At 40.1% G+C, this 12,411-nt stretch overlaps 1 protein-coding gene across 3 annotated transcripts in view; it reads left to right on the top strand.

The window, feature by feature from the left end:
- Positions 1–9,592: 9,592 nt before the first annotated feature.
- The window catches only part of ST3GAL6 (ST3 beta-galactoside alpha-2,3-sialyltransferase 6), a 64,050-nt gene continuing 61,231 nt past the window's right edge, over positions 9,593–12,411 (top strand). Inside the window, exon 1 of one of the 3 annotated variants that reach the window (XM_081327603.1) lies at positions 9,593–9,790. The gene's annotated coding sequence lies outside the window, so the exon portion shown is untranslated. The remainder of the gene's footprint in view (positions 9,791–12,411) is intronic. The other 2 variants (XM_081327601.1, XM_081327600.1) reach the window with 2 other exon arrangements.

The raw sequence follows: 12,411 nt of genomic DNA on the forward strand, positions 1-12,411 counted from the left end.
TTTATACCAGATTTATACCTCTGATTAACAGATATCTTGATCGGCCAGATTCAGCCTATGCCCAGACGCTGCTCATAGACAAAGTACCCCTTGTAACAGTGCATGTAGCTAGGTTTCATGCAGTAGCACAGAAAGAACACTGAACCTTGATTGGTCAATATCCCACAATGCATTCTTTGTAATTATAATCCATTTAAACTTTAGATATTATTACTTTATTGATGTTAATACTTTTGGATACTTTTTTGCAATTGTAGGTGAGATCATATTTAATATAATTTTAATGTTTATATTATAATTTAATAAAGGCTGTATTCTAGGACTCACCTATAGGTATTAGTTAGGCTGTTATATAAATGTATTTTAACTCTGTCTTACATTTTATTTTATTGTCTGTACCGGTATACAACTGCAATAAATTATCATTGTAATTGGTGAGACTCATTTAACAACTGCATTGCTCAGCAACTGAAATTCTAGTCCCAATATTGGTCATATGTTGAGGACTACCTATATCTAAGTAGCACTTTGTGCAATATAAACAAAAAACAAAATGCTTGATATTCATTTCAACATACCTTAGTGTAAACACAGGTAGTCCTCAACTTAAGACCACAATTGAGCCCAAAATTTCTGTTGCTAAGTGAAAAGCTGTCAAGTGAGTTTTGCCCCATTTAAGATCTTTTTTGCCAGTTATTAAGTGATTCACTGTAGTTGATAAGTTAGTAACAGGTTGTTAAGTGAATCTGGTTTCCCCATTGACTTTGCTTGTCAGAATGTCGCAAGAGGTGATCCTGTGATCCTGTGACACTACAGTGGTCATAAATATGAGTCAGTTGCCAAGATCTGAATTTTGATCATGTGTCCATGGGGATGCTGCAAATGTTGTAACTGTGAAAAATGGTCATAAGTCACTATTTTCAGTGCCATTGTATCTTTGAATGGTCACTAAATGAACTGTTGTAAGTTAAGGACTACCTGTAACCCTCATCTATCATGTTTCCTCCTTGGTATATTTTTATATACAGTCTAGGCACAAATTAATAACTGAGAAAACAACAACAATAATAATGTTGGAAGGGACCTTGGAGGTCATCTAGTCCAACCCTCTTAATCATTTAAATAATCTGAGGTGTGGGTATTTCAAATTTCCTATAGTTAAAGTAATCCTCTCCTCTCCCCTCCCCTCATCTCTTCTCTTCTCCTCTTTCCCTTCCCTTTCCTTCCCTTCCCCTTTCCCCTCCCTCTTGTTACAAGACTTACAAGACCATATATTTCATATAAGAGCCAGTTTGATCTAAATGTTAAGATACAAAGGCTAGAAAATGGTAAACGATGAGTTTTAGCCTTGGCCATGAAAGCCAGCTGGGTGACTTTAAATAAGCATTTTAAATTAAATAAACATTAAACTAAATAACCATTTGGGTGCTTAGCAGCCTTGACTGTAGTTACAACTGCAGGGGTGCTTCAACTCTTCCCAGCTACCCATCCATCCATCTCCTCTCCCACTAAGCCCTTTGGGGCCCTGCCACCCTGTGCCCCATATCACCCCATCTTTGCCATCTTCTTGCTCTCACTACTGCATGCCAATCCTGGTGGCTGGGCTGGGCTGGCTTGGGCTTGAGCTTTGCACTGTGAATGAAAAAAAAAAAAGCAAAACGTAGACCCAGAGCCACAGTGTTTCAAAAAGTCCCTTTGTAAAAAGCTGGGGTAGTCAAAGCTGGGCTTCACATTCCATCAGCACCCCTAAAAAGAAGCCAAAAGCAACTCCTCTGCAAAGATCTCCTGGCTGACATTGGGCTGGAGCAGCTGTGGATTCCCTGGGTGTGGCCTCTAATCACAGAGTCCCAGGCAGCCAAAAGGGCAAAGATGGTGGGGGATAGGCAGGAGATGGGAGTTGGAAGTAGTCTTTTACCTTACTGAGGTTTGGAACTTGGAGGGATCAAACCCAGAATGGCTTAGAGTGGTGGTGAACCTTTTGGAGACCGAGTGCCTAAACTGCAACCCAAAACCCACTTATGTATCTTCAGGTGCCGGGTGGGTGTGGCCTATCAGGTGGGTGTGGCCCATTGGGTGGGTGTGGCCCATTGGGTGGGTGTGGCTGCAGTGGTAACAGCAGACTGGGTGGGACTAAAAAGTTCAATCAATTCCAACTTTGCGAGATCATTTTTTTTTCCGTGAGAAGTTGAAATTGATTGATTGAACCTTTTTTTTTTGCACACGGCAGCGGAGGCCTAAAGCGAAAAGGTTTTATAAAACCCAGCTGAAGGCCTAGGACTGGGGTGACGGCATGCGTGCCCACAGAGAGGGCTCTGCGTGCCACCTGTGGCACACGAGCCATGGGTTCGCCATAGGTTCGCCACCACGGCCTTAGACTGAGATGGATACTTACTTGCCTTTTGCTGTAATGCAAAATTTGAGCAGCTATTTCCATTCTTTTTCAAGCACAAATGAAAATTGTAAGCATTTTAACTCTGACATAAAATCATTTTTTTTTTAAAAAAAAAGCTAATTGTAGTTTCTAATGATAATAGTCATGATAATGGTAATAATATATTAGAACTTTTATTTTAATCAGATCAACCTATTTCAGTATGCTAGAATATCACCAAAGCTATGTTTTTTGTTTTCTCTTTAGGAATGACAATAGGAATTTACCTTTATTTTGCAATAAACTTAGATAAAATTACACTATAAACATTCCAAATGGCTGTACAAATTTATTATAACTGGAAAACTATAAGCATATCTCCCATTAGGCAAAGGTATTGATTACAATTATTTCTTTTTTGCCCCTTACTTTTGATGTTTAACATTGCCACATTATTTTATTTTATTTTTTTAAAAAAGGCATTGAAGAGATTGTCTCTTAACAGTTTTGCCCTGCCTGGAGAAGGAGAGGTTAGCAGTTGGGAAGTTAATTCCCTTTGCCGTCCTCTGCTGGTTATTCACACTTTATTGCTTCTTGTCTGCTGTTTTTCTCTCGAGCGGGATTGCACGCCCGATTCCAAATAAGATGTTCGGTCTCATTCAACTCTGAATCAAAGCAGAACTGCACAACTACAATTGTGTTTCACCAGGTGTGTGTGGGGGGAGAGAATTAATAAATACATTGTAGTCTTCTATTTGTTGCAACTAGGCTCCGCGTGATAAGGTTAAGCATTTTTAATGACGAGTCACACGCGGCTGAATTTGACAATCCTCGCTGTCGTTTCCCCCACCACCACCCCGGTAAAAGGTTAAGAAAACAGCCTGTTAATTTTTACGCCACGACGCTGCAATCTCCTCTTACTACGTGCCTCCGTCTCACGCCTCAAGCTCTTTCTTGCTGCTTCGCCCCTTTTTTTTCCCCACGGGCGCTGCTGGGAGTTGTAGTCTAAGTGCAACGTTCGAGATAGGCGCGATTGCCAGTGAAACTGTACTCCACGGGGTCTTCAAACTTGGCTCTTTTATGACTCGTGGACTTCAACTCCCAGAATTCCTCAGCCAGCCATGCTGGCTGAGGAATTCTGGGAGTTGAAGTCCACGAGTCATAAAAGGGCCCAAGTTTGAAGACCCCTGCTTACTCCCCACGAGCTATTGCTCCGCATTCCCCACCTCTTCCGGGACTGCAGCCGAAGGGGCGTGCGCAACGCGCTTTCCTAGCTCGGCGGCGATCTGGACTGCCGCTGAAGGAACTGGGCGCTCGCTGTCATGTCCTTTCTGCTGTGCGGGGTTCGCCACCTGGGCGCCCGGGGTTTCGTGCTCCGGTCCGGGCCTCGCTGCTCCAGGCTGTTCGGTTCGGGCTCCTTGGAACCGCCGCCTGGCCCTTCTTCCCATTGGCGTGATGGTCGGTGGCAGCGATCGGCATTCGCCTGGACTGCGGGAGCCACGGTGGTGCTGGCCGGGCTGGGACTGGGCTGGCTGAGCTGCGCGGCCGCCCTCCCGCCCTGCCTGCCCACCGGCCGGTGCCTTCACCCCGCAAGCCCCCCCGACTTGCCCGGAGGAAGCGGCGGCGGCGGCGCAGCGCTGCGGGCCGGGAGGGGAGGGGGGCGTGGCGGGGGCTGCCCCTCCTGCCGAGGAGCCGAGCCCGGCGGCGTGTGTGTGTGTGTGTGTGTCAGACCCGCAAGAATGGCTAGTAAAGGTGGCGGCAGTCCGGCATTTGCGTTTCTCTGTGTGTCAAGCCCCGTGGGCTCGACACACAGGAAGGGGGGGAATGCCGGAATGCCGCTTCCCTACCAGCCATTCCCGTGGGTCTGACACACGCACGCACGAGGGGGAGAAACAACACTGGACTGCCGCCACCTCTACCAGCTCTGCAAGGCTCTGCCGCTCCCTTCTCTCAGCAGCCTGGCCCGAACGAAGGGACAGTTCTTTTTTTTTGTTCACTGGAGTATAAGCCGAAGTGGATTTTTTCAGCCCAAAAAGTGGGCTGAAAAATTCGGCTTATACTCAAGTATATACGGTATATTGTTTGGAATGAGGAAGAGAATTTGATTGAAGTAATTTTGGAAGAACGCTCAACCCATTTATATTCATTAAACAGCCTCCATCTTTCTCTTTCAGTTTTTCTTTTCATTTCTTATTTGTCAATATTCAGCATTTCTCCTGACAGCTTTATCACATCTTCAAATGTGTTCTGAGATCTTGACAAGTAAGATATCTTTTCCATTTCTGGTGTTACCACTGCATCTTCTAATTTTTCATTTGTCTGTATCTATCTGTTAATACCTTCCTTTAGGTCAGGGGTGTCAAACTCAATTTCATTGAGGGCCGCATCAGCATTGCAGTTGCCCTCAGGGGGCCGGGTGGGTGTGGCCTGGGTGGGCGTGGCCTACTGGGTGGGCATAGCTAAAGTGCGTATGACCTACTGGGTGGGTGTGGCCAGCTCTACATCGTTCACATCAAGGGTGCCTATGGGGGCCTGGGCAGGAGTGGGACAGACCTGGGGGTCTCTGGCAGGAGGAGGGTCTCTGGGCCAGGGCCAAGGCAGTGGGGGCCGTTCCCTCACTGTTTCCAGGATGGCTTCACGGGCCGCATGAAACCACTTCGCGGGCCGGATCTGGCCCCCGGGCCTTGTGTTTGACATGTCTGCTTTAGGTCTTCCATCTTTGGATTTGTTTCTTCTAATTTACCTTCTGTTTTCTGGGTTACTAGTTCCTTCTTTGTAGTCATTGTCTGGATTTGTAAGTTTAGATTAGAAAACTTATTTCATTTGCATTATTTTTAGTCTCATCATGAAATAAAACAATTTTCTGCTGGACTGATTTCAACATAGAATTTCTTTCTGAGATTCATTAACATTTTCTTGTTGGTATATCAAGCTGGGAGCTTTGGAGACAGGTGTTAAAGGTGATTTTTTTACCATTTAAGACTAAGTATGGAACACTCATTTTGTTTTTGTATGCAGTCTTTATAGTCCATTAGGGTCCCCAACACAGATAAGCAGCCCAAGAGTTTTTCCCCCTTTTCCCAGCTGCAATCTGCAAACGTGAAAGTTTCCAGGAACAACAAAGAAGCAGCCAAAGAGTTGTTTTTTTTCTCTTTTCCCAGCTGCAATCTTCAAAAATAAAAGTTTCCAAGGACAACCAAAGTCTTATCTGAGTCTGGGCTCCAAGCCAAGTTCCTTTAATAATAAATTGTAGTGCCGTTGTTCTCCACTAGATGTTATTAATGCCATCTTCCAGCTTTTTAAATCCAAACTTATATTACAAACTTTTCAAGTCTCTTTTCTAAAAAAGTCTCAAACATACATTTAGTCCCCAAATTTCAAAGCTATTGGTTACAAATTAATCTTGTGATTTTTTTTGTTTTCCCCCAAGCAATTAGTTCGCTGCTTTTCTTTTCCTGAGGGAATGTGGTGGAAATTTCCCTTCTCTCTCTCATCAGGGAGGATTCTTTGCTTTGGGGCAGTTTTTTCCAGGAAAAAGTCTTAAAATCATAAAGACAGGATAAAGTCTCACCCAGTTCCATCCAGGTTGCTCAAAAATTGCTCGTTAGTGCTTATTTTCTTCAGTTGTCAGCAAACTGGCCACAGAAGTGTAAGCCAGTCTTTCCCCTGCTGGTTTGGAGAGCTTCCTTGGATCAAATGGAGGGGCCACCACCACTCCATGATCAAAGAGGGTCCCCTCCTTCATCACCTCTCCAGGGTAACTTTTGACCCTTTTTAGGGTCCACAGTGGGGCAAAATCAAACACGGAGGACGGAGCCCCGTCTTCCTGCACCCGTCATGCCCCCATGCCTAAGCAGAAGTCCCTAGAGGTATACGAGATTCTAATGGGATAGAAACTTTGGAAATCTTGTAAAATATTAGATGCCAGAAAAGAGTAAAGTTCTTTCTCTTTGCTGCTTCAATAAGTTATTTCCTGCTGGTCTTTATATCTTTCTTCTTCGTAAAGGACTCTAAGTTGCTTATATTGTTTTTAGGGGTGAGAAGATATTCAAAGGTCATTGTATTACTGTCTTCATCTCAGATTTATAAAGGTGATTTATAAAGGCTTGGACACCACTTATTTGAGAATTTTGTGCTACAAGGCAAGTAAAGTTGCAGCTTTTGTAGCTAATAGAGTTATGCATATAGGCAAAGGTTCTTGAGTGAGATTGGGCGACATGAGGGTCAATTGAGTTTTGTAGATTGTCCTCTGCCAATACCCTCTACCTTTTGCTTAAACTGGGAGGTCAATTTGGCACATCTTGGTTGACCTACTGGAAAAGTTGAAGGAATAAAACAAGTTTCTAGGTACATCTGCTGAGTGGGAGGCTTCAGATACAGGCAAAGTGAAAAATGATTGGTATCTAGATGAGGAATTACTTTGAAATTGTCCACATAGAATACAAAGTTCACTGTAATCAGCATGTTGTCTATTGTACTTGTTCTGATGCCTGGCATAAATATACGTTTATCTGGGTAATTTATGAAAGAACAGTTTACATTAATAGATTAAGCCTGTTTACCCTTCTTGCAAAGCCAAATCCAGCATAATTCGATCTTTTATCTTTGGAGAGTTGCCAAAAAGGGATGCAGGCTAAGCTGAAGTTCTAAGTTGGTGAGTACTGGTAGAGTTTAGTAGAGAGTGTATGATCATTAGGGCCCATTGTAGCATTAAAGTCACACTCCAGTTGTACTATAGCATATGGGTAATCCAAAGAAGATTGCCAACATACTCTTCCCGCTTCATACTACATTGATTATAGCTTTTCTTTGTAATGGTGGAAAGTAAACACTAACATTAACTATGAGCTGGTACCAAACTGAGAAATAGTGTTGTTAGAATATGTTGTTGAAAAAATGGTTTGTTTAACAGAGTATTATTAATACACAGTGGAAGTTGTACTGGGACTTTTAGGCAAACAGTAATGCACTAACACGAGTTTTATAACTTATTTTTACTCAGACAACAAAAAGAAACACAATAAGAAATAGTCCAAGTATCAATCCAGTATCATGCACATAAAAGTCAGTCCATAAAAAACATAGTATCAAAATACAAAAGCTGCTTACCAATATCAAAAACAATATACACTGTAGCAAGCAGTTGATTCTTGAGAGAATAAATATCAAGTTAGCAAACAAGAGAACAAGAGGTATCCAAACACTAACATCAAACACATATACAAGAGCAGCTACGTGTAACATCTAACTCTCTTTTATGTGGAATAATTACAGCCACACCCTTAGACCGTTTAACTCCTTAAAGGTGCTTTTACTCCATTATATAATATTGTCACCCAAATCAAGTTTAATCTCTAACAATCTCCCCTTTTGGGTGGCATATTATACATATATTTTTACAATCTCAAATTACACATATCACAAACAGATTTATGCTTTATAGCACCCTGAGCTTTAGTAAACTGGTCAGCAATATTATCTTCAGTTGCACAATATTCCAGTTTAATCAAATTATCTTTAACACATTGTCTGACATTTAGATACCGTAGATCCGTATGTTTTGATCTAGTTTTCACTGCAGCATTAGTTGCTAATTTTATAGCTGCTTGATTGTCTTCATACACTTTTATTGGTTCATTACAATTTAAACCCATATCAAACAATAATTGTTTCCATACCAATAGCTCAGTACATAATAAAGATAAACAAGAAAATTCGGATTCAGTTGTTGATAAGCTTATATGCTTCTGTCTGTTAGACCTCCATCCTACTAAAGCGTTTCCCAATAATACAACCAATCCTGAAGTGGATTTCCTGGTTACAGTATCAGATGCAAAACTAGCATCTGCAAATGCTTTTAGTTCCAATTCCTTTGTTGGCTCTAGATATAGAGAATAATGTATGGTGTGCTTCAAATATCTTAAAACTCTTTTCGCACCTTGCCAACATCTGGTTGTAGGATTCTCACAATATCTAGCTAAATGATTAACTGTAAATGCTATATCAGGTCTTGACCAGTTACATAAATACATCAAGCTGCCTATTAATGATTGATATATCTTTTTATCAAAGACATTGCTGTTATCTGCTGAACTCTCAAAACCTTGAACCATAGGTGTTTTTACTGGTTTACAGTTTTCCATATTATAACGTTTCAGCAAACCATTAATTTTCTTAGCTTGAGACAATTTAAATCCTTTACTAGTCCTGACAATATCCAGCCCTAGATAATGACTAATAGCTCCTAGATCTTTTACTCTAAATTTTCTTTTTAACCCTGAAATTATTCTTTCAGTTTCTGTTTCATCTTTTGCTATAATAGCAATATCATCAGTGAATAATAATAACAATGATAGTCGTTTGCTTTAAAACAGGGGTGGTTGTAGCTACTGCTCTTAAAGAGGTAGGAATGAAGATACCCAAATAGCCTTTTAGCCACTCTGTCTCCTGGCCTTGAGCTGCCTCAATTTTATATGAGTGGTACCCATTAAGTAAGAGGTCGTCAACTGTCCATGTTTCTTGTACCAGAATTGTGTATATTTTTGCCATATAGGGGGCAGAAAAATTGGAGCCTCTATTACCAGAAGCAAGATTCCATGTTAGAATGTTTAAAGTATTGATCTTGTACTGGCCTGCATGCTGTCATGTCTTCTGCATTATGAGTTCTGACCTATCAATGCCCACTTTATGGACCTGATGAGTTCCACCAATAAGCATAGCTTCTGAAGATTCAGAGTTCTGAGAATTAGAATGATCAGGAGACTGACTGCTCATCAGCCTGAGAAACTATATATATAAAAAAATAATTTTGAAGATTCTAGTTGTTTCAGAGCATTTTGGAGCATGAATTAAAAAGAGAGGAGTCTTACATTGTCAATATCAAGCTCTGCATGGATTTTTGTGAATCTGAATTCTTCAAGGCAGCTGTCAGGATGCAGTTAAATTATTCCTCCTCAGAAGCACAATCATATTGTTTCTCAAGGTGAAATTTATTATCCTGAGTAGTTAATAGAGCTAAATTTATTAGTGGTTTGGCTGTTTTTAGGCTGTCATTAAGGATTCTCACAGGTCGTCCAATCTTGTAATGATGTCAGCCTGGTGTGTTCTGACAAGGCACTGAAAGAGTTAATTATACTTTCTTGTACTGGTTCATTAGACAGCTGTGTTACTGCAGTTGGATAGGTTGTTTATTTAAATCTTTCCGTTGCAGAGGCTTTGTTGATAAGGTGTCCTTGAAGTTGTCTGAGTGTGTACTAAAATGACAGTACCTTTATGGCTGCACTGAATTAAAAATGGACTGACTTGCTCAGAATGGAAAGCATGAGTTGGGAAGGTTTCATTTTAAAGAACATGCTGGGGACTACAGACTGTTCAGGACCTGACTGTAACTGCCTCTAAGAGGAAGCCATTCTATATTTTGTAAGTCTATTGGTTATGTTTATGTTTCACAATGTAGTAGCTGGCTTAAGGATTTGGTGATGGCTTTTTTAGACCCACATCTGCCTGTTTACTCTATTGCTTAGGATTTGCAGACTTATCTTACTAGTTTGTAAGATACATTTGCCTTTTACAAACTTCTTGTTTACTCATCCCTTTTGTTTGTTGCTATCACTTTTCCTTAGAAGGCTGAATTTGGGGGTGAATTGTTTCCTTTTCCTCTGCCACTGTTTGCAGGGCACAATTTAGACACAAACCGTTTGCTTTGGTAGAGCGAGCTATTTTATTTGATTGACTCTCAATTTTCCAAAGGATTATTTTAGAGAATCTATTTTATTTTTAACATATAATCAGTAAGACGAAGACTGAAAGCATAGTCCTCATATCCCTCCTGGATGAACCATTCGGTGTGGCAGAGCAAACAGCAACAGCCCGTGGGGGGAAGGGAGCATTCTCTATCAGAGAGGAGGAAAGCTTTAAAAGTTGCTGACTCTCGATCTCAGCCTGTAAATCCCCACACTAAGGTGTCATATCTACTGGATAGATGAAGAGAGGTGGCATTACCTGCTGAAGACGCTTGCTTGCTTGCTTATAAATCTGTCAACTTTCTGTTGTTTCAGAGGTTTAGACGAGGAATAAATTGTAGAAGGTATCTGCTATCTTTTCCCATGACCACAGTGCAAATGCACTTTCTGTAAAGGCTTAATTCAATATTAGCAATATATTTTTAAGTAAAATTATAAAAGATAGTTAAGAGAAATTAAATAATCTGAAAATAAGCATTGAATTAAGATGCAGGTTAAATGACAGCCCTGCCCAGCCGGTCACTTCTGCGTCATCAGACGCCTTCAGGAAATGCCTCTGAGGGCGAAATGGTGGCTGAGGGCGACCCGCACGAGCGGTGGTGAGCGGCTGCAGAAGAAGTAGGTCAGCGAGGCAGGTGTCGATTCATGGGAGGCCTGGGTGCAGGGCGTGTGGGGCAGCTCCACCCCCCACCTTAGCTTGATTTTTAGGTGTGTGCCTTACCCCAAAACTAGGACTTATTTTGGGGGTAGGGCTTATATTAGGCCCATCCCTAAAAATCAAGCTAGAGCTTGTTTTTGGGGGTAGGTCTTACTTTCAGGAAATGTTTTCCTTGTTGCTAAATAAACTATAGTTTTAGCCTTCCTCAAGTATGGATATTAGCCTCAAGAACATAATTATAATTGTATGACATTACTTTTTGGTTTTTTTAATATATTTTATTAATTTTTTACAATAACAATCTTTAGTGCTTAGTGAACAGTGTGTTGTCTGGGTTCATATGTTTGAAAAACAATAATTTCTATAATTCCATAATCAATCTATTAATGATATATTTCTTTGATCTTCTCTTCTTCCAATAGTATTCTCCTTTTATCAGCATTAAGCAAATATAATTCTTAATACTTTCAATACATACACAGTTGAATATAAATATTTTTCTTGTGTTTGTACAAATAACAGTAACATCAGCATATAACATCTTTTCTGATCCGCTTATGTTTCAATTATATTCATAAAATTCATCTTATTAAGTCACTATATATCCTGTTTTCAAGATTCTTATTTAAGCTTAATTTCTCCTCTATATTCAAACCATTCTTATCAGTCATAATTTTTTCAATATTAATTACCTTTTAATATCCAAACTTCATTCACATACACCATCCAAATATTTTTATATTTCATATATTATAAAGAATACTACTTATCTATTTTATCCCTCTTACTGTAGGGCCCCTTTATATCCATGATTTATCTATTCTTTTAACCATATTAAAACAAGCGTTTAATCATATAGTACTACATCTGGCAGGTCAAATCAAATCTCCTGAATCTAACTACCTTTCTTCTTTTGCGAAGTAGTTTTCCAAGTCAGTGTATTCAGCTTGCTAGGGGATTATTCCTGTATTTTTGTGAATGTTGTTGGGAATAGAAAAGACAAGTTAGGTAGAATATGCATTTTTTGTCTCCCAAACTCTAATAATTCTCCTGGGTGCTCTATAATCCATTTTGTAAGATCTTTCCTATCTTCAAGTTTATTTTGATGGTTTGAAAAATAAGATATCTTTTCCATTTCCACTGTTGTGGGAAAATCTTGCAAGTTTTCTTTTGTTTTTATTAGACTGTAGTTCTCTTCATTTGTAGCTTAACCTCTTTGGGTCCCTGTCCTCTAGTTTGTATTCTGTTATCTGGTTTGTTTATTCTTTGTTATTTTTTGAGAATGTTTTAATTATAGATTTAAGTTAAAGATGTGTTCATTTATGTTGTCAAAGTTGTTTTTAATCTCATCATGATTTGAAACCATTGTCATTTGAATCTCAGCAATGCATACATTTCCTCCTGGAAAATATTTGCCTTGTCTTGAAGTATTGCTCCTACAGATCTTTGATGTTCCAGGCTAGGGTCTTCAGAAGGATATATTAGGTGTGGTTTCCTGCCACTTTTTAATAGGTATGTAACATCCATTTTGTCTCCTCCCTCGTCTCTGTAATTAGCCTTGTCAAACCAGCCAATCTTAAAATCCAAACAACCAAATCTTAGTGAGTTCTTATCTTTATATATGGTTTTTATAATCCAAT

Source organism: Vipera berus, assembly GCF_964194415.1.
Source record: "Vipera berus genome assembly, chromosome: 4".
NCBI classification, from domain to species: Eukaryota; Metazoa; Chordata; class Lepidosauria; order Squamata; family Viperidae; genus Vipera; species Vipera berus.